This window comes from Schistocerca cancellata, chromosome 5 (assembly GCF_023864275.1).
Source record: "Schistocerca cancellata isolate TAMUIC-IGC-003103 chromosome 5, iqSchCanc2.1, whole genome shotgun sequence".
NCBI classification, from domain to species: domain Eukaryota; kingdom Metazoa; phylum Arthropoda; class Insecta; order Orthoptera; family Acrididae; genus Schistocerca; species Schistocerca cancellata.
This window is the reverse complement of record NC_064630.1, coordinates 747,239,299-747,258,367: the sequence shown is the minus strand read 5'-3', so window position 1 is coordinate 747,258,367 and position 19,069 is coordinate 747,239,299.

The following is a 19,069-nucleotide window of genomic DNA, read 5'->3' as shown; positions in this document are numbered from 1 at the left end:
TATCAACAACAGATGGCGCTGCGGTCTGGGAAACTCTATAGTACGATATTTTCCACATATCCACCATGCGTAGCAATAATATGGCGTAGTCTCTGAATGAAATTACCCGAAACCTTTGACAACGTGTCTGGCGGAATGGCTTCACATGCAGATGAGATGTACTGCTTCAGCTGTTCAATTGTTTTTGGATTCTGGCGGTACACCTGGTCTTTCAAGTGTCCCCACAGAAAGAAGTCACAGGGGTTCATGTCTGGCGAATAGGGAGGCCAATCCACGCCGCCTCCTGTATGTTTCGGATAGCCCAAAGCAATCACACGATCATCGAAATATTCATTCAGGAAATTAAAGACGTCGGCCGTGCGATGTGGCCGGGCACCATCTTGCATAAACCACGAGGTGTTCGCAGTGTCGTCTAAGGCAGTTAGTACCGCAACAAATTCACGAAGAATGTCCAGATAGCGTGATGCAGTAATCGTTTAGGATCTGAAAAATGGGCCAATGATTCCTTTGGAATTGACGAAGCCGTCCAGGTAAAAATAAGCTTCGTCAGTAAACCAAATGCTGCCCACATGCATATCGCCGTCATCAATCCTGTGCACTATATCATTAGCGAATGTCTCTCGTGCAGCAATGGTAGCGGCGCTGAGGGGTTGCCGCGTTTGAATTTTGTATGGAGGTGTAAACTCTGGCGCATGAGACGATACGTGGACGTTGGCGTCATTTGGACCGCAGCTGCAACACGGCGAACGGAAACCCGAGGCCGCTGTTGGATCACCTGCTGCACTAGCTGCGCGTTGCCCTCTGTGGTTGCCGTACGCGGTCGCCCTACCTTTCCAGCACGTTCATCCATCACGTTCCCAGTCCGTTGAAATTTTTCAAACAGATCCTTTATTGTATCGCTTTTCGGCCCTTTGGTTACATTAAACCTCCATTGAAAACTTCGTCTTGTTCCAACAACACTGTGTTCTAGGCGGTGGAATTCCAACACCAGAAAAATCCTCTGTTCTAAGGAATAAACCATGTTGTCTACAGCACACTTGCACGTTGTGAACAGCACACGCTTACAGCAGAAAGACGACGTACAGAATGGCGCACCCACAGACTGCGTTGTCTTCTATATCTTTTACATCACTTGCAGCGCCATCTGTTGTTGAAAATTGTAACTACTGTAATTTCGAAAGTTTGTCTGCCTGAAAATGTACTGTTGTCCCAAGCATTTTGCAACAAACGGTGTATTTCTATCGCTGCTCGTTTAGTTTTTATTGCCGTTTCAAATATACAGGTCATTTTTGAAACACCCTGTAGGAACAACACCGCTGCGAATGAGACGCAAGCATCGTCTCATCAGAACCCCAGCTGCGGGTGTACGTAAGGTCGAACGTTCTTGCACTGCCCCCATTTTGTGCGTTAGCCAGTTGAATAACATTTACAGACTTTCATATTGGCCAGGGTTTGACAGCTTCTGAACGGACATTGTATCGAAGAGTGACAGACTTACAAATCTTTCCTATCTGTATTTATTTGTAGTACATTGAAATCTACTGTTAGAAACTGCTGAATCCTGCCTAGTCGTCGAATATGGGTTGTGTAGGAAACCTTCTTTCTCGCATTATTAGACAACGTTCAAACAAACCGGATTAATGAGTTTTATTACAAAATGGGAAATATTACGATACTTAACTTCATGTCAAACTGATGTGTCGTAAGTAAAGGGCAATAGACAAAGTAAGAAATCTTTTCAGTATAACACTTCCAAGGCTTAGCTACATAGAATGTACGAGCAAAGTAATGAGCTTTGACTCTTCTATTCAGGTCGCTAATCTTGAAGCTTCTGTAGAATTGGACCGCGGCTAGTCAGGCGCAGCTCCTATGTTCTCTTTGCATAGAGGCCGCTGCGGTCGTGTTGTCGTCCAGAAGCGGGGTCGGTCAGTGTGCAATTGGCTGACGTCTTCTTCACAGACCTCTCGTGCTGGCGTGCCGTCGCTTGACTTTACACCGTAACAGAAACTGACGCCGCAGCGTCCATTACAAAGATATGTAATATTTTTACTATTTGATATTAGATGTAGAATAAATTAATATCTCAACTCTCTGTTCATGAAGGGCGTCTGTTCCTCGCTCAATTATTTACTAAAGAACTACACAGCGTGCAAAGGGAGTCACAACAGGAACCACTATCAATTAAAAGAATAAAAAATTACCTTCACTAAATATCGAAATGTCTTCACTCAGTTGAATGTCCAAACTAGGGCCAGGGGTCGTCCCAATAACTTCCCTTCTTTCTCTACACTGTGCAGTGGTGAAGCCCTCGTAATTTTCCATGTTTGCGACCAATTCTAAGCTGTTATCTTCCGAATCTCGAAATTCCTATTTAAAAATGTGGAAAAATGGCGCTGTGTTTCCTTCGTGGACTCTTTTCCTGCAGTTATGCACTCTTTTCTGGTTCGTCACGTGGGCAAGATTGTTGTTGTTCAGCTATTTTTCGGCCATTGCCTCGGCTCTTACAAGGGACCCCTTGTGTGTTACGCCATTCGATGCCCCACTTAATGTTATCATACAGCCACAATATTGGCTGCTAATGGCAACAGTGGGCAGGACTGGAAGTATCCAATGGTGAGCACAGCATGGGGCTACAGAGCGTATTTGAAGTACTTAGTCGACGAGTAACTCACAACCGTGAGACACTGCTAGTGGTGTTGATATAAAACAGAGCAATGGCAATGTCAAACAAAGCAAACGTAGCATTTTCTCTAATAAAGTCGACACTGCATCACAAAGGAAGCTAAGAATTTTCCACAGTAAGAAAGAAATGTCAGAAGAAAGATGAGTCAATGGAATGTGTTGCATTGTATACGCTCGACTGTACGGAAAATGTACATGAGAAGTACAATGAGGACAAAACGTGCTTAACATGTGAATTTGATATTGTCCTTGTCGGACAGGGAGCAACAAATCCTGTCTATCCTGTCTCCAGTGAAACATAGTAAAGGACAATCGTTGTTCAAGGAGCAGGTACTAACCGTAGTTGTGTACATGGAAGATAATCTGCGGCATATTGAAAAAAACAATTATGAACAGATCGCGAATAAGTTCGCAGTAATATGACCGTGTTGAGCACAATAAAAACTATGGATATTCAAGGGAGGACAAAAACTGGTGTTTGCCCCTTTCAAGCATGTTCGATACAGTTTGAAGTATGTGTATGTTAGTTATGCATCTAACTGCGTGCCTCATAGATTGTTGTTTTTTCAAGAGAAGTTGTGGATTGCATAACTCCAAACCGTACTACAGAATAGGAAGACGAAATTTCGCAATCGGTCCGAAAATTTGTAGAAGAGATAAACAAATTTACCTATCGTTCAGTGAGGAATTTGTTTTCAACTACGACCAATCGGGAGTTTGAAGAGGGTATGCACAGGGAAGAAACCCGGGAAACCAAGAGAGTTGCATCTAGCTCAACTAAAATCGATGCCTTATCGAATTCGTATACAATGTTTCCGAGTGTTAATCTGGATGGTAAAGTGGCTGGAAAGTTATTTATGCAGCTACGCCTTAAACTAGGATAGCCAGTTTCGCGATAAGCTGCACGACAGACTCTTTCGCATTTGGTTGCATGCCATCACATTCCGTAAGTTCTCATCACCCCGTTACACCGATATGATTCTATATCCATACTTTAAGAGTACATACCTGCTTGAACGTCCCGCACAGTTCACCTAAGATCTTTGTGGTGTGAATCTTTGTGGTCACTGTGACGCAACATTTTTCTTTCGGTGTTAATGATACAATTTAATGGTTCGTTTTGAACATTTTCTGAGTATCAACGATGTGCATTTTGTGAAGTGTAACACACACATACCGTGCTGGGCTGATTTGTGCACCTCCCGGGCACTCACTCTATGTCGCCCTCCTGATGGACAAGGTGAGTCATTAGCAGCTAACATTTTTCGCTTTCAAATGAGGTTGATTGAACTGGTGACTCAAGTGATTCCTTGTGAAACCACCGCTGTTCGGTGAAACTGCTTGGTCGGAAAGCCCACGGTATCTGCGGTAGCTACAAAAGGGTCGGAAAACACCACGGTTGCAAAACATCCACGTGGCCCAGCACTTTGTCCTATACGAGCGGTCTCTTGCGAACACAGCGCGGCGGCCGGTACCAACAGACGAGAAAAACGAGTTTCCCGATTTCAATGCTGCAAAAATTACTGTATGTTAACCAAGCTACCTCCTGGAGTTAGTTTTTCGGTAGATATTCTTCTGTTGCTGTAAAAAAAATTAAAACCACTTTTTCTCGGATTTGCCTGCTTTCATCACTATCATAATACTTTTCATTCGATTATGAGGAAACCAACTGGCACAAACAAAATTTATTTTTTCGTACCTCATATTCTCACATCACCATCTGATGATGAAGTGCCTATTTTTTCGATACTAACACGGTTATTGTGGTACTTAATTTCTAGGTAGGTAATCGCATAAAATTTCAAAGCTTTGCAGTGAAAAACTTGGACACAGGCTACTTTATGTTTGGTTCATTTTAGGTGATACATTGTTGTGTATTAATTGCAACTAACAATGGAATGAAAACCATATCTCTCTACAGTTTGGAGAAAGTAGAAGTTGAAATATTTCATTTCAGGGCGCTGGCGCCGGATGCACTGCCTTATCATCTGAGGTGTGAACAGTTTGTGGAAGTAGATGCATTATTCTGCCGGAGTAGGCCCACTTAATCAGCACGGAGAGACGAAAGATATTTCAATGGAAAATTCGTACCTTAAATATCACATACTGAAGAAATATTGTCTTCAACAAAGGAGTAAAACCAATATTATGTATTTAGAAAAGCATATTCAAGGAGAATTTCATTATTTGTATGAAAAATTCAACTGTCAAGATTTGCTATATAAAAACTGTGCTTGAATCTTACGTACAACGTTTGATTGTATCACTGACGATATAAACCTACTCTGCAAAAGGATTCCACCAACAAAGTCCCGCCAATTTGCTTCTTCCTTCCACGGTTGTTGCAGAAGTTAGTGAAGCAATATTGACGACACTGCTAACAAACCACATATCTTATCTGACGGAAGATGACTTTAAAAAAGAAAAGCAGAGTGTTTTTGGGGCAGATGGCAATTCCGTAACTGTCGTGGGAGCATTTATGGGAAACACATTCGCCTTAAAAAAATAGTAAAAACAGGAAAAGAAACAGTAAATCTTGCGCGATGTACTACAAATCCTTTTTTTCGATTGGATTATGACCTGTCATTGATGCAAAGTATAGGTTTGTTGTAGTGAATGTAGGCTTCTATGACAAAGAGAACGATGGTGGTGGTTTTGATGAGTGCGGGGAAGACTAAAAATATCCAAAGAAGAATTTTTGGCCACGACCCACTGTCAAGTGTCTCTACGTTTTCCTAGTGGATGCAGCATTTCATCTGAGGCCTTTTCCAGAAAGGGCAATGACTGTAGGTGGCGTTATAGATGGATATGGAAACAGATTATCTTGGATAAGAATGGTGATAGAATGTCATCATTCCTTTATTCCTTGATGTTGTCACAAAACTTTCAGTGATAGCACGGAAGTGTAACAGTATCAGTTTGTAGTAAGGGATACCGGTCTGAAACAACCAAGACAAAAGTTACAAACGAAAATCTTTCTGATACTTCTGCTAGTGGACTTCTTCTACTGTAAGATCTTTGCTTTTCATACTTCAGAAGGAGGTCGTATGGAGCAAAACTCACTAAAATGCATAACTCCCGAGATATGAACACTACTTAAGTAGCAGCAGAGATGAGGAAGTTGTCATTGCTCTTAAAGTATCCATCTGAGAGCCCATGTTTTGTTGACCTTCTGTTGTGTACATAGTTCCACGTAGTCAGCACATCCACAACTTTCCCACTAGAGCGCACCCCACTAAGCACAACAGCACAGGCGCAGCACTCGTCTGTCTCCGCACTACGAGATGGCTCTGTCTTAGAGACGGAAGAAATTCTGCTTCCGCCGATCCGCGTATTAATATGTAACGCAGCCAATGAGACTGCTGCTAACGTAGAACCTTTTCTCCTCACGGATCACACTCGCGCAGTGATACCTGAATGCTCGAGGTATTATAATGGGTGTACAGACGTCCGATTAGTCAGTCTGCATTTATCTGTACCAGTCTGCATTAGTCTGCATTTGTCTGTAGTCAAGTTTCAGTCTGCGCCTAATAAGATTATCATATTCCTGTACATAGCCATGAAGAGAAATGAACAGACACTTTGTCAAGTATCAGAGATATGTGAGAATAAGAGTAACGTACCAAGACCAAAGGAACTTCAGATTATCAATTATAAACAGCATCAAGAATTAAGTTACGTAATATCTATGACTTTTATTATTTTAATAAATGTGTGTGAAAATTAATGAAGTTCTGTTTAAAGTTGGTCACCATCAATCTGCTACTCTAAGTGTGCAAGTGGCATTTCTATCGTCTGACCTAACGGCAGAAGATAAACACGTCACAATAAGACCACGAGACATATTGCTGACACTCGCCTACTTCGTTAGAGCGACAAGTCAAATAATCTGATGGTGTGTGTACCGAAGGTCTTACAGTACGCACACCACACCTTGTTTCGATCCATACTAGCTGCTTTCACGATATGGAAAGAAAAGAGCATGCAGCACAAGAGGACCGCTGTCAGACTTATCAGAGCGATTACCGCTTGTAACTTGCGACTCCGTCGTTTCCTGAGCAGGATGCCTCACCTGAGTACGTTACATTTACCCTTATCTGTCTTTCTACGTTGCAGGCAATGCCTCCACCACGAGATCTAGACTCCATCTGACCTAGTACACAAACTTTCCCACCACTATGTAGAGGATCCTATATCCCAGCACAAAGGATGTTGAATGAATCGAGGATTATGATTGGTTCTTATCGAATTAACCCGCCGAAATACTGATGCTGTCGGTATCGAAGCACCAACCACCTTTTCTTTCTTTCTTTCTGCAGATGGGACTTTCAGCGGTGAACTTACTTTGCACAGATCGCGAAATTGAATTAATAGTTAAACTCGCAGAGTTGCCTAAAGATCATTAAATACATATCAGACTCACAAAAATATTGGAAGCCAGAAACCCATTTACCAGTGTAACTACAATTAAATATTGGGATTGCTGCTACAGTCTGACACCGATCAATGTACAGGCTTCTGGAGAATCTCAGGATCTATAGCGCACATAATTTTCCATGTAAATATCTCTCTCATAGACTCAAGGTTATCGATGTGCTGAATCTATATGTCCCTCATGATAGGACACACAGTCATCCTCTCTAGTCATGCTGCAACATAAATCACAGTAACTTTACAATGTAATATATACAAATTTTACACAAACAGTGCAGTTACCTTTTATATCTGTACAGCACCCAAAAATATTATGCTATGCCTACACTCACACCGGCTGTATGTCACAATGCTCCTCAGTTCTAGGGAAGCACCCTCTGCCTTTTCTTTCTTCCTACAGACATGATATTCAGTAGCAATAAACTGCTTTACACTGAGCGCCATATTGCACCGACAACTAAACCTCGCAAAGTGCCATACATATCGTCAAATACAGAAAGATTCCTTCTCAATTACACTGCTCTCCCACTGAGGACAAGAGCTTGAATATTAGAGCGTGAAACCAATCTCCAACCCAGCAATATATCACTGCGTACTGTGTCGATGTAGTAAACACACAATTCACATCCTTCGGAATACAAAATCATCCCTTTTACATCAGAAAGCCGTCAGTGGATCAAAGTCACTCTTAGAAATTTGTTGCAAAGACTGGCTCGCTCCCCCCCCCCACCCCCACCCCCCGCCTCAGTACAAACACGTTACTGTTTCTGGTCTTGACCTGCCTGCTTGCTCACATTTCTACAACCCTTCTCTAGACTCTGGGATTACAAGAACATATCTAATTTCGCATGGTTCACACACAGCAGCATCCTAACGATAGCTCACGCCACATAATTCTGAAGATATAGACTGGGTATTATTTCTATACAAACCCGAAACTTTAGCTAGATGGAGTATGCTCAAGACCACAGAGGGACTAGAAACAGACGAAAAATGATATTTCCACCCACGAATACCGATCTTGGTAATGTAAATTCGAAATCATCCCTGTAGTTTACAAGGTCAACAAAGGTGTTTCTGATGTCTAGAAAACCGGCAAATTTGTCTTCCAGATGCTGGATGCACACCCCACAATCAATCTTCCTTCCACTAAATAAAGGCGCGAAATGTGCAGAAGCAGTCCACCGAACAATTTACATGGGAGTTAATAATGGTCCAGCGCAAACACACCTCCATACTCATTCACAAATTTCCATGTGGTCACGAACGTTATCCAACACATACTAAGTATTGTTGACTGCTTGTCTGTTGCACTATTTTCCAAGCAGGTTTGTAGGCTGTGCTATGTGTTATTTGGGCAGGTTACGAGTTGATTTCGTGTCTGCACATCTATGTACTGCAATATTTAGGAGGAGTCTGCATGTCTGTACTGAAATTATTTTGGTAAATTAAGAGCTGTTTGCTTGTCCACAGAACGTTATTTGGTAGTAGTTTACAGGTCTGTTGCCTGTGTTGCATGACCCTAAGTATGTGTTTTGTGTCAGTGTGATAAATATACTCCATCCCTAAATAAATTGTTCAAAACTAAATAAAGTACACTCCTTCCTTACTCTCTCCAGCAGCCCAACGCAGGCTTAGTCATTTTTGCGCCATTTCTCCCCTCCAGACCACCATCTTGGATTATGTCACAGGAGGGATGACAGCTCCCTCTCGTGGCAGTGTTGTGTACTAGGCCAGTTGGAGTTTAGATTTCATTATGGAGACACTGCCTGCAAAATAAAAACTTATGTCCAGCACAGGCAAAGTCGTTTTCCTGCCATTTCTCCCCACCATCTTGGATTTCGTTATGAAACGGACGACAGCACACTCTGACAGTTGTACTGTGTACTAGGTCCAGACCTTGTGGTGAACACACTGTCTGTCGCCATCTTGGATAATGGTACTTGTGTCATTAGCTGATTCCATGGCTCCCATCTTGGATTACATCATGCAATGGACGACAGTGCTCTCTGGTGGTGGTACTTTGCAGTAGGTCAGTTGGAGTGAGGACCTCCTGGCGAACACACTGGATGGTGGTGCTGTCTCTATATTTTTAAATAAAACTGGTGCACGATTTCGACAGTTGACAATTAGCAGGCATGTTTGCAGAGTCTTTTAGATGGATTATTATTTTGACAATTTACGAGTTGTTTAGCTCTCTGGACGTAAATGTCTGTAGGCTGTGCAATGCATTATTTTGACAGTTTATAATTAGCAAGTGTGTGTGCAGAGCATAATACATGAGTTATTTAGGAGTAGTTTGCAGGTCTGTATGCTGTGTGGCATGTCAGAGCATGTGTTCTGTATCACTGTGATAAATATACTACATCCCCAAATAAATTGTTCAAAAGTAAATAAAGTACACTCCTTCCTCTCTCCACCAGCCCAGTGCAGGCTGAGTCCTTTCCCTACAAATCCCTAGGATGAGGTGGCGGTCGGGTGACTTAGGTTAGTGGAGTTAGTCCAAGTGTCCTTTCTTTCACACCATTTTGTTAGCTTCGTAGAGATACGCGAATTGACCTTTCTTTACCACCAAAATTCAAAGTTGGCGTCAGTTCCTAGGAAGGGGTGGCAGTCAGGTGACTTAGGATAGTGGGGTTAGCCCAAGTTACCTATCTTCCCACGATTTTCTTAGGTTAGTAGAGGTGTGTTATATTATCCTGTCGGAATTAGAACTTCCTTCCATTTTCCGGGGAAGGGTGGTTAGTTTATAGGAGGCTGCCCAATTGGCCTATCTTCCTGCCCTTTCAAACTTTCCGCCAAAATCCGCCGTCTCGGATGATGCCATCACTGACATCGTTGATGATGTCCAGTCTTGTTGCTAAGTTAACCGGCCACCATCTTGGATGATGTCATTGCCGCCATCTTGGATACATCTGGCAACGATGGAATATGGGGTGACGTCCTTGTTGCCCCACTCTTACAGTCTGCATAACGTAATAGGTTGGCTGGCCCTAGTAGTCATAAAGCAGCTTGAAAAACAATGGATTGCTTATATAATTGTTCTGTGGCATTTCATACTGCAAATCTTAGTATGGAGTTTACCAATATTACGAGAAGGAAATTTCCTTCACACCATATAGCGGAGAGCTGAGTTGCAGACAGTCACAAGACTTCTTCAGTGCCTATCTGTGACTCAGCATCTCCGCTATAGCGTGAGTAGCAACATTCCCTTTCATAATATTGTGACATTGTAAACTGTATCACAAACCGCATACTGCATCCGCTTCGCGCGAAAATATCAAACCGAACGATCGCATCCGCTTCGCTTTAACGCGCGCCTCTCTACTCTCATGCAGGACAATTCAACTGCCGGCTTCTGTTTGATACTTTCGCGCAGTCGCATTCGCAAAAGTTCGTTCACGTATGACGTCGCCTAGAAGTGTGGGTACGGCAGAAAAGTGCGCCCCCCCGGCAGCACGGTGGGGCGGAGTCGCCTCACGTTGATCGCACAGCCGCCCCCGACCGCCCGCGTTATCTCGGCGTTCACGCCCACGCGCCCTGGGGCCGGGGCGCTGTGTCGAGCCTCCATCAATCTCGGCACCGGGGGCGGCAGCTGCTTCTCCCCTTGTAAGGGCCCGCATTCATCTGCGCCTCCTCTTCCCGGAATGAAGTTACCGGACTTGATTATGAATAACGCAACACGACGGCGCGGCAACTCGGCTCGAAGTGTGCCGCTACTCGCTGCCGGCCGGGCCCGAGGCGCCGCCTGCTGTGGGCGCGCCCGCTCTTTCACCTTTAAACACCGCAGCGATTCTTCTTTCGCCTCACATTAATTAGTTCGAAAGGAATTCTTGTTTTCTTTTGTTGCGAAGAGAGCCGCTAAATTCTTAACAAAGCCTCCCCGCAGCGGGTCTAAAATCGCCTGTAATTAAATTGTTGGAAACAATTTTCTGTGGCGGCAATGGGAGACCTCCACCATTCAAGCGCAACACTACAATACGTTGAGAAGAGCCTAGAATGGTTTATTAATTATTTATTATCATTTCTTCTTTCTTTATACAGGATGTTACAAAAAGGTACGGCCAAACATTCAGGAAACATTCCTCACACACAAAGAAAGAAAATATGTTACGTGGACATGTGTCCGGAAACGCTTACTTTCCATGTTAGAGCTCATTTTATTACTTCTCTTCAAATCACATTAATAATGGAATGGAAACATACAGCGACAGAACGTACCAGCGTGACTTCAAACACTTGTTACAGGAAATGTTCAAAATGTCCTCCGTTAGCGAGGATACATGCATCCACCCTTCGTCGCATGGAATCCCTGATGCGCTGATACAGCCCTGGAGAATGGCGTATTGTATCACCGCCGTCCACAATACGAGCACGAAGAGTCTCTACATTTGGTACCGGGGTTGCGTAGACAAGAGCTTTTAAATGCCCCCATAAATGAAAGCCAAGAGGGTTGAGGTCAGGAGAGCGTGGAGGCCATGGAATTGGTCCGCCTCTACCAATCCATCGGTCACAGAATCTGTTGTTGAGAAGCGTACGAACACTTCGACTGAAATGTGCAGGAGGTCCATCGTGCATGAACCACATGTTGTGTCGTACTTGTAAAGGCATATGTTCTAGCAGCACATGTAGAGTATCCCGTATGAAATCATGATAACGTGCTCCATTGAGCGTAGGGCGAAGGACATGGGGCCCAATCAAGACATCACCAACAATGCCTCCCCAAACGTTCACAGAACATCTGTGTTGATGACGTGATTGCACAACTGCGGGCGGATTCTCGTCAGCCCACACATGTTGATTGTGAAAATTTACAATTTGATCACGTTGGATTGAAGCCTCATCCTTAAAGAGAACATTTGCACTGAAATGAGGATTGACACATTGTTGGATGAACCATTCGCAGAAGTGTACCCGTGGGCGTCAATCAGCTGCTGATAGTGCCTGCACACGCTGTACATGGTAGGGAAACAACTGGTTCTCCCGTAGCACTCTCCATACAGTGACGTGGTCAACGATCCTTGTACAGCAGCAACTTCTCTGACGCTGACATTTAGGGTTATCGTCAACTGCACGAAGAATTGCCTCGTCCATTGCAGGTGTCCCCGTCGTTCTAGGTCTTCCCCAGTCACGAGTCATAGGCTGGAATGTTCCGTGCTCCATAAGACGCCGATCAATTGCTTCGAACGTCTTCCTGTCGGGACACCTTCGTTTTGGAAACCTGTCTCGATACAAACGTACCGCGCCACGGCTATTGCCCCGTGCTAATCCATACATAATATGGGCATCTGCCAACTCCGCAATTGTAAACATTGCATTGACTGCAAAACCACGTTCGTGATGAACACTAACCTGTTGATCCTACGTACTGATGTGCTTGATGCTAGTACTGTAGAGCAATGAGTCACATGTCAACACAAGCACCGACGTCAACATTACCTTCCTTCAACTGGGCCAACTGGCGGTGAATCGAAAAAGTACAGTACATACTGACGAAACTAAAATGAGCTCTAACATGGAAATTAAACGTTTCCGGATACATGTCCACACAACATCTTTTCTTTATTTGTATGTGAGGAATGTTTCCTGAAAGTTTGGCAATACCTTTTTGTTACACCCTCTATACCTAAAGGGTTGTTGCAATTAGACTATCGCTACTTGAGCTAACGCAAACGGAAAACTATTTACAGCACGGTTACCCAACTTTATGTTCAACCTATGCGCTACAGCGTTATCGTTGATAGCAGTGTTAGTGACATGACTTGCCAGTAGGCTCTGGAACTGGTACGGCGATGTACGGTTTAATCATATGCATCAGTGTGCGTTACAGCTGCACTCAGTTGCAATTGTAAAACTGCCGTAGTCTACTGTAGACTTTTACGTATAAGTAAGCGTAGAATGCGGTAGTTTTCCTACTAACCTTGGCGTTACCTGTATGTTAGACGTGGTCCATACCCACGAGTTATGTCAGTTAGATCGCTTTGTTTGCGTATGCGATCTGTGTCTTACTAGACTCCTTTAGAGACTGGAAGCAGTGAACCATCTAGAAACCGGGTGAGCATATGCAGAGTGAATCACCTAAAACTTACACCGCAAACACTGAGGAAATGAAAAGCACTACTGACGCCTGGTTTTCACAAAACGGATTGGCAGTCTGGGGCTCGTATTGTTAGCCAAAAACCGGATTGTATTAATAGCTAGAAAGTGTATTTTTTGTGCAAACATACACGTCTCTACATGGAATAATGGCTACTGGCATTAACAAAGTAAAGTCAGGATCAATTAGAATGTTGGTGATGGTAATTGGAGGGCTCTAGTGGCAGTCTTTGTAGTCGGACAACCATCATTCTGATCCACTTCGTTCGCTTTCGTAGCATACATTCAGGGACAAACGTGACTGATTTATGATCCTTTCCTTAACCTGTTGTTCTGCTAAGTGGTTTATGACCCCTGGAATTGATTTAAATAACCCTGTGGATAATCTATCCTCCTGAGAAACCAGTGTCTCTGAACATGTAGACAGAGATTTACAACTCTCCTCAAAATACTGTGCCCCTATTCGCTAATGCTGGGGACAAAGGGAGATCTGTTATAGTTTCGATATCGAAAATAGACATAAATAGTCCATTTGCCCTATCAAATTAACTGTTTAACAACTTACAGGAGTCAAACGGGCTGCTTAAAAGACTCAGCACCACCTTAAAATGATCCTCCTCTTCAGTAGCTCTACAGCCCTTGGTGAGCCTTGGCTTCTTCAACAATCTTCCTCCAGACTTCTCGGTTATTTGCTGCTCTTTTCCACCCCCAGACTCCCATATTGCTGATATCCATTATTACCTCATCGATCCATCTTCTTCTAGGTCTCCCTTTTCGCCTAACTGAATGGATCATACCTTTCATCATTTTCTTTGGAATTCTATCCTCTGCCATTCTCTCCAAGTGTCCTAGCCATCGTATTCGCTGTGATTTAACAAATTTTACTATGTCCCTGCCTTGTATTAACTCTTGTAATTCAGCATTGTAGCGTATTCTCCAGTCTTCTTCCTCCCTTATTGGCCCATAGATTTTGCGTAGTATTTTCCGCTCAATGCTTCTTAGAGCATTTTTATCGTGTTCTGTCAACGTCCATACTTAAAATGATCCTACTTCTTAATAAATATGTATTTTCAACGTTTGAGTATAACACATAAACATTATGCATTCAAACAGTTAAATTTCCACTACAAATAGACCGTAGCGCTGAATATATTGAGGTCTTGTACGCACTGATGTTTGAGAACCCAGGCAGTCACCTCCACCGCAACATTTTCACTAAACATATCAAGAGAGAAAAAATCACACACACCATAATCTGTTCACCGTAAGAATAAACCTAATGTAAAAATTGCACCATCTATTCTTCCGCGTTTACTGGAACCTCATTGGATTTCCGTTTCACGTGGGACTGCTGCTAAGCTGTCTCGAGTACTGTCAAGTACGATGATAATAAGGGTACGTATTGTGCTGTGCATTACGACCACATCGACTTAGCGATAATACGGGACAACAGATTTACCAGTGCATTTAACTTGTACAGCACTGGCCGGGTCAGGTGGTACAGCTAGCCTGCAGGTAGCCTGCAGTTCACAAGTAAAACGAGACGAGCAGAGGAACAATACAGCTTCCAATGTCATTTAATTTTTAAACAGAATGAAATAATACACAGAAAATCTCCCACGATACGCTCCTTTGACGACTAGACGAAAACAGCAACATGTTATCGTTTTTAGCTAACGTACTATTGTAATTAAAAACAAGAATGATGAAAATTCCTAACATAACCACAGGGTAATTTTTCTGCATGAGCTGTGTGTAAGGTAAAGAGAGCATTGCAATATTTCACCGTATAGTTAAATATTGAAGTCACTGAAGGTATTGCTTACAGTCAGTCGTCTGGTAATCTCCTAGCTGCTTCCTTATCCGAATCTGAGAAATACGAGGTGCATTCAAGTTCTAAGGCCTCCAATTTTTTTTTCTCCAGACTGGAAAGAGATAGAAACATGCGCATTGTTTTAAAATGAGGCCGCGTTCATTGTCAATACGTCCCAGTGATGGCAGCACCACACGGCAGATGGAATTTTACCGCCAGCGGCGAGAATGAGAACTGTTTTAAATACTTAAAATGGCGACGTTTTCCTTACTTGAACAGCGTGCAATCATTCGTTTTCTGAATTTGTGTGATGTGAAACCAATTGAAATTCATCGACAGTTGAAGGAGACATGTGGTGATGGGGTTATGGATGTGTTGAAAGTGCGTTCGTGGGTGCGACAGTTTAATGAAGGCAGAACATTGTGTGACAACAAACCGAAACAACCTCGGGCTCGCACAAGCCGGTCTGACAACATGATCGAGAAAGTGGAGAGAATTGTTTTGGGGGATCACCGAATGACTGTTGAACAGATCGCCTCCAGAGTTGGTATTTCTGTGGGTTCTGTGCACACAATCCTGCATGACGACCTGAAAATGCGAAAAGTATCATCCAGGTGGGTGCCACGAATGCTGACGGACGACCACATGGCTGCTCGTGTGGCATGTTGCCGAGCAATGTTGACGCGCAACTACAGCATGAATGGGACTTTCTTTTCGTCAGTTGTGACAATGGATGAGACGTGGATGCCATTTTTCAATCCAGAAACAAAGCGCCAGTCAGCTCAATGGAAGCACACACATTCACCGCCACCAAAAAAATTTCGGGTAACCGCCAGTGCTGAAAGAATGATGGTGTCCATGTTCTGGGACAGCGAGGGCGTAATCCTTACCCATTGCGTTCCAAAGGACACTACAGTAACATGTGCATCCTACGAAAATGTATTGAAGAACAAATTCCTTCCTGCACTGCAACAAAAACGTCCGGGAAAGGCTGCGCGTGTGCTGTTTCACCAAGACAACGCACCCGCACATCGAGCTAACGTTACGCAACAGGTTCTTCGTGATAACAACTTTGAAGTGATTCCTCATGCTCCCTACTCACCTGACCTGTCTCCTAGTCACTTTTGGCTTTTTCCAACAATGAAAGACACTCCCCGTGGCCGCACATTCACCATCCGTGCTGCTATTGCCTCAGCGGTTTTCGAGTGGTCAAAACAGACTCCTAAAGAAGCCTTCGCCGCTGCCATGGAATCATGGCGTCAGCGTTGTGAAAAATGTGTACGTCTGCAGGGCGATTACGTCGAGAAGTAACGCCAGTTTCATCGATTTCGGGTGAGTAGTTAATTAGAAAAAAAATCGGAGGCCTTAGAACTTGAATGCATCTCGTACATTTCAGTTCCGGAAGTGTCACCTGCTACGTTGATAACGAGCCTAATCAACAACAGAATCCACGAAGCCAACCAGGCGCAGCATTTCCTCTTATTTTATGATAAATCGTTCTGTATCCCACCAAGCGTTCGGCAGTGACGCGTGAAAAGCTGCGTGCGTTAGTTCCAGTACGTGTGGCAGCCTAACCGTCTTGTTACTTCTCGGGCCAAATCCTGCAGCTTGGCTCCAGATCATTTCTGTTGGGTTCATATTGTAGTGGTACAGTAGCAAATATAAAAATGTAGCATTTGTATGATGTGCTCGATGCTGTGAAAATGATGTTTCTGCGGTACTTATCTATCTGCCTCTGTAGTATAAAACGATGAGCAGAATAAAAATAACGAGGATTTTGTTTTTAATTTTTGCCTTAAAAAATTAAATTATATTCTCTTAATTTAAACAGCTTTTATGAACAGTCTTTCATAAAACACCGATGACTAAGAATCTGTCATGAAATGGAAACAGGAATTTCGCGTCTACTATGTAATTAGAAACAAGAAGACGTGCATTATTCATAAAAAAATGATGATGAGTTTTATAATTACGAGATGTAGATATTTCAAATTGAACGAGGAAAGCCGGCCGGGGTGGCCAAGCGGTTCTAGGCGCTACAGTCTGGAACCGCGCGACCGCTACTGTCGCAGGTTCGAATCCTGCCCCGGGCATGGAAGTGTGTGATGTCCTTAGGTTTGGTAGGTTTAAGTAGTTCTAAGTTCTAGGGGACTGATGACCTTAGCAGTTAAGTCTCATAGTACTCAGAGCCATTTGAACAATTTTTTGAACGAGGAAAAAATATAACATGAGGGAGAATTAAACCATCGCACGAATTACTGCATTTGGTTGACATTCCATAACGCTACCGACTGCACTCCACGTTCAATGTATGTTCGTTATCACCCGCGTTACATAAACCAGTGGGATAACTTCATAGCCGATTATCTCCGTAAATTTATGAAAAACATGAAGAACAGCCTATTTCTCAACAGTCTTTAACCGTGTTCCAGCGCGTGTTCCACTACTGAACAGAAAGCAGCCTGAAACATTTTCATACTGCGCAATAACAGCGCGACGATCAAAGCACAACGCTGCAGAGGATCTGACTCTACATGATTTTCGAAATAAAAACTACGTAGCTAATGCGCGATCAGGATAAACGTTGATGCCTGTTAATACATTTGAATATCTTAAAGGACTTGGAAGAGCAGTTGAACGGAATGGACTGTGTCTTGAAAGGAGGGTATAAGATGAACATCAACAAAAGCAAAACGAGGATAATGGAATGTAGTCGAATTAAGTCGGCTGATGCTGAGGAAATTAGATTAGGAAACGAGACACTTAAAGTAGTAAAGGAGTTTTGCTATTTGGGAATCAAAATAACTGATGATGGTCGAAGTAGAGAGGATATAAAATGTAGACTGGCAATGGCAAGGAAAGCGTTTCTGAAGAAGAAAAATTTGTTAACATCGAGTATAGATTTCAGCGTCAGGAAGTCGTTTCTGAAAGTATTTGTATGAAGTGTAGCCATGTATGGAAGTGAAACATGAACGTGTATGACCGAATTTAGATAGTTATTCGTCTAAGGAACGTGATATGAAGCCGATATTTACGTCTCTCCCATTCCATTGCTAGCTATTTCTCACTCTAACAAACAGTATTTGTAAAGCATCCTTTCTTGGTGCCATGTAGACTGTGTAGCAGATGTTCAGCGATATATCTGCAGGGTTACAAATGAGGGACGATGATGGTTGATGGAGAATGAAGACATACAGTTGATGGTGTGCTATGTGAAGATTCACTTAAAAATGCAACACTAGATTGAAGTCATAAGAAATGTATACAATCCTATGACCAGTGCACCAGCTTTTCAGATCTATAGTGTCACGCTTTCTCGTAGACATTCTATTGGCTATTTGGTATCAAGTCTCTCCATTCAACCACACTCTTGCACTGGAGTCTATGGAGATATCTGTTAATGATTACAGCCATGGGTGAATCATATTCAAGGCACTCTCATATCTGAAAACGAGTCATCTCTTTCGAACCTCCCTGCTAAGGTCCACATAGAGCAAATCTCTAGCATTGTTTTAGACAGTATCTCTGCATCTTGTAACCATTCCTTAGTCTCTGCCCGTCCTCCCTGCAGCTTTGTCCACGTGATCTTTCCAATTTAGGTTGTAACTGAGCAGAAGTCAGAGAATGCTATATCTACCATCTTCCACTTTTGACCCCACAGTGGAAATTTTTAACTTGTTGCCGTAGCTCCTCCAACCACGTACAATGTGTCAGGTCAGAGCTGATGGAAGGTTTCTCCTGCAACACGTAGTAGAGAAGACAGTACAAGTAGTGATGGTGGTGTTTCTTATCAGGAAAATTGGGAAGACATCACATCATATGGGAACTGGGAGAAGGAATTGGATTTTGCAAGTGCATTGTAGTGTGTTTCCAAACTACAAACAGATACAGCAGCCTCAAGGAGATCTGCATCTCCAAGGGTGCATTCATCTCTGTCACCTAAACATTTTCTCCCTTCTTATTATTCTCTACCACCGAACAGAAAAAATATGTGAACTATAAAAACTTAACAAACATCTCTCAGTGTAGATCTCAATCAGATAT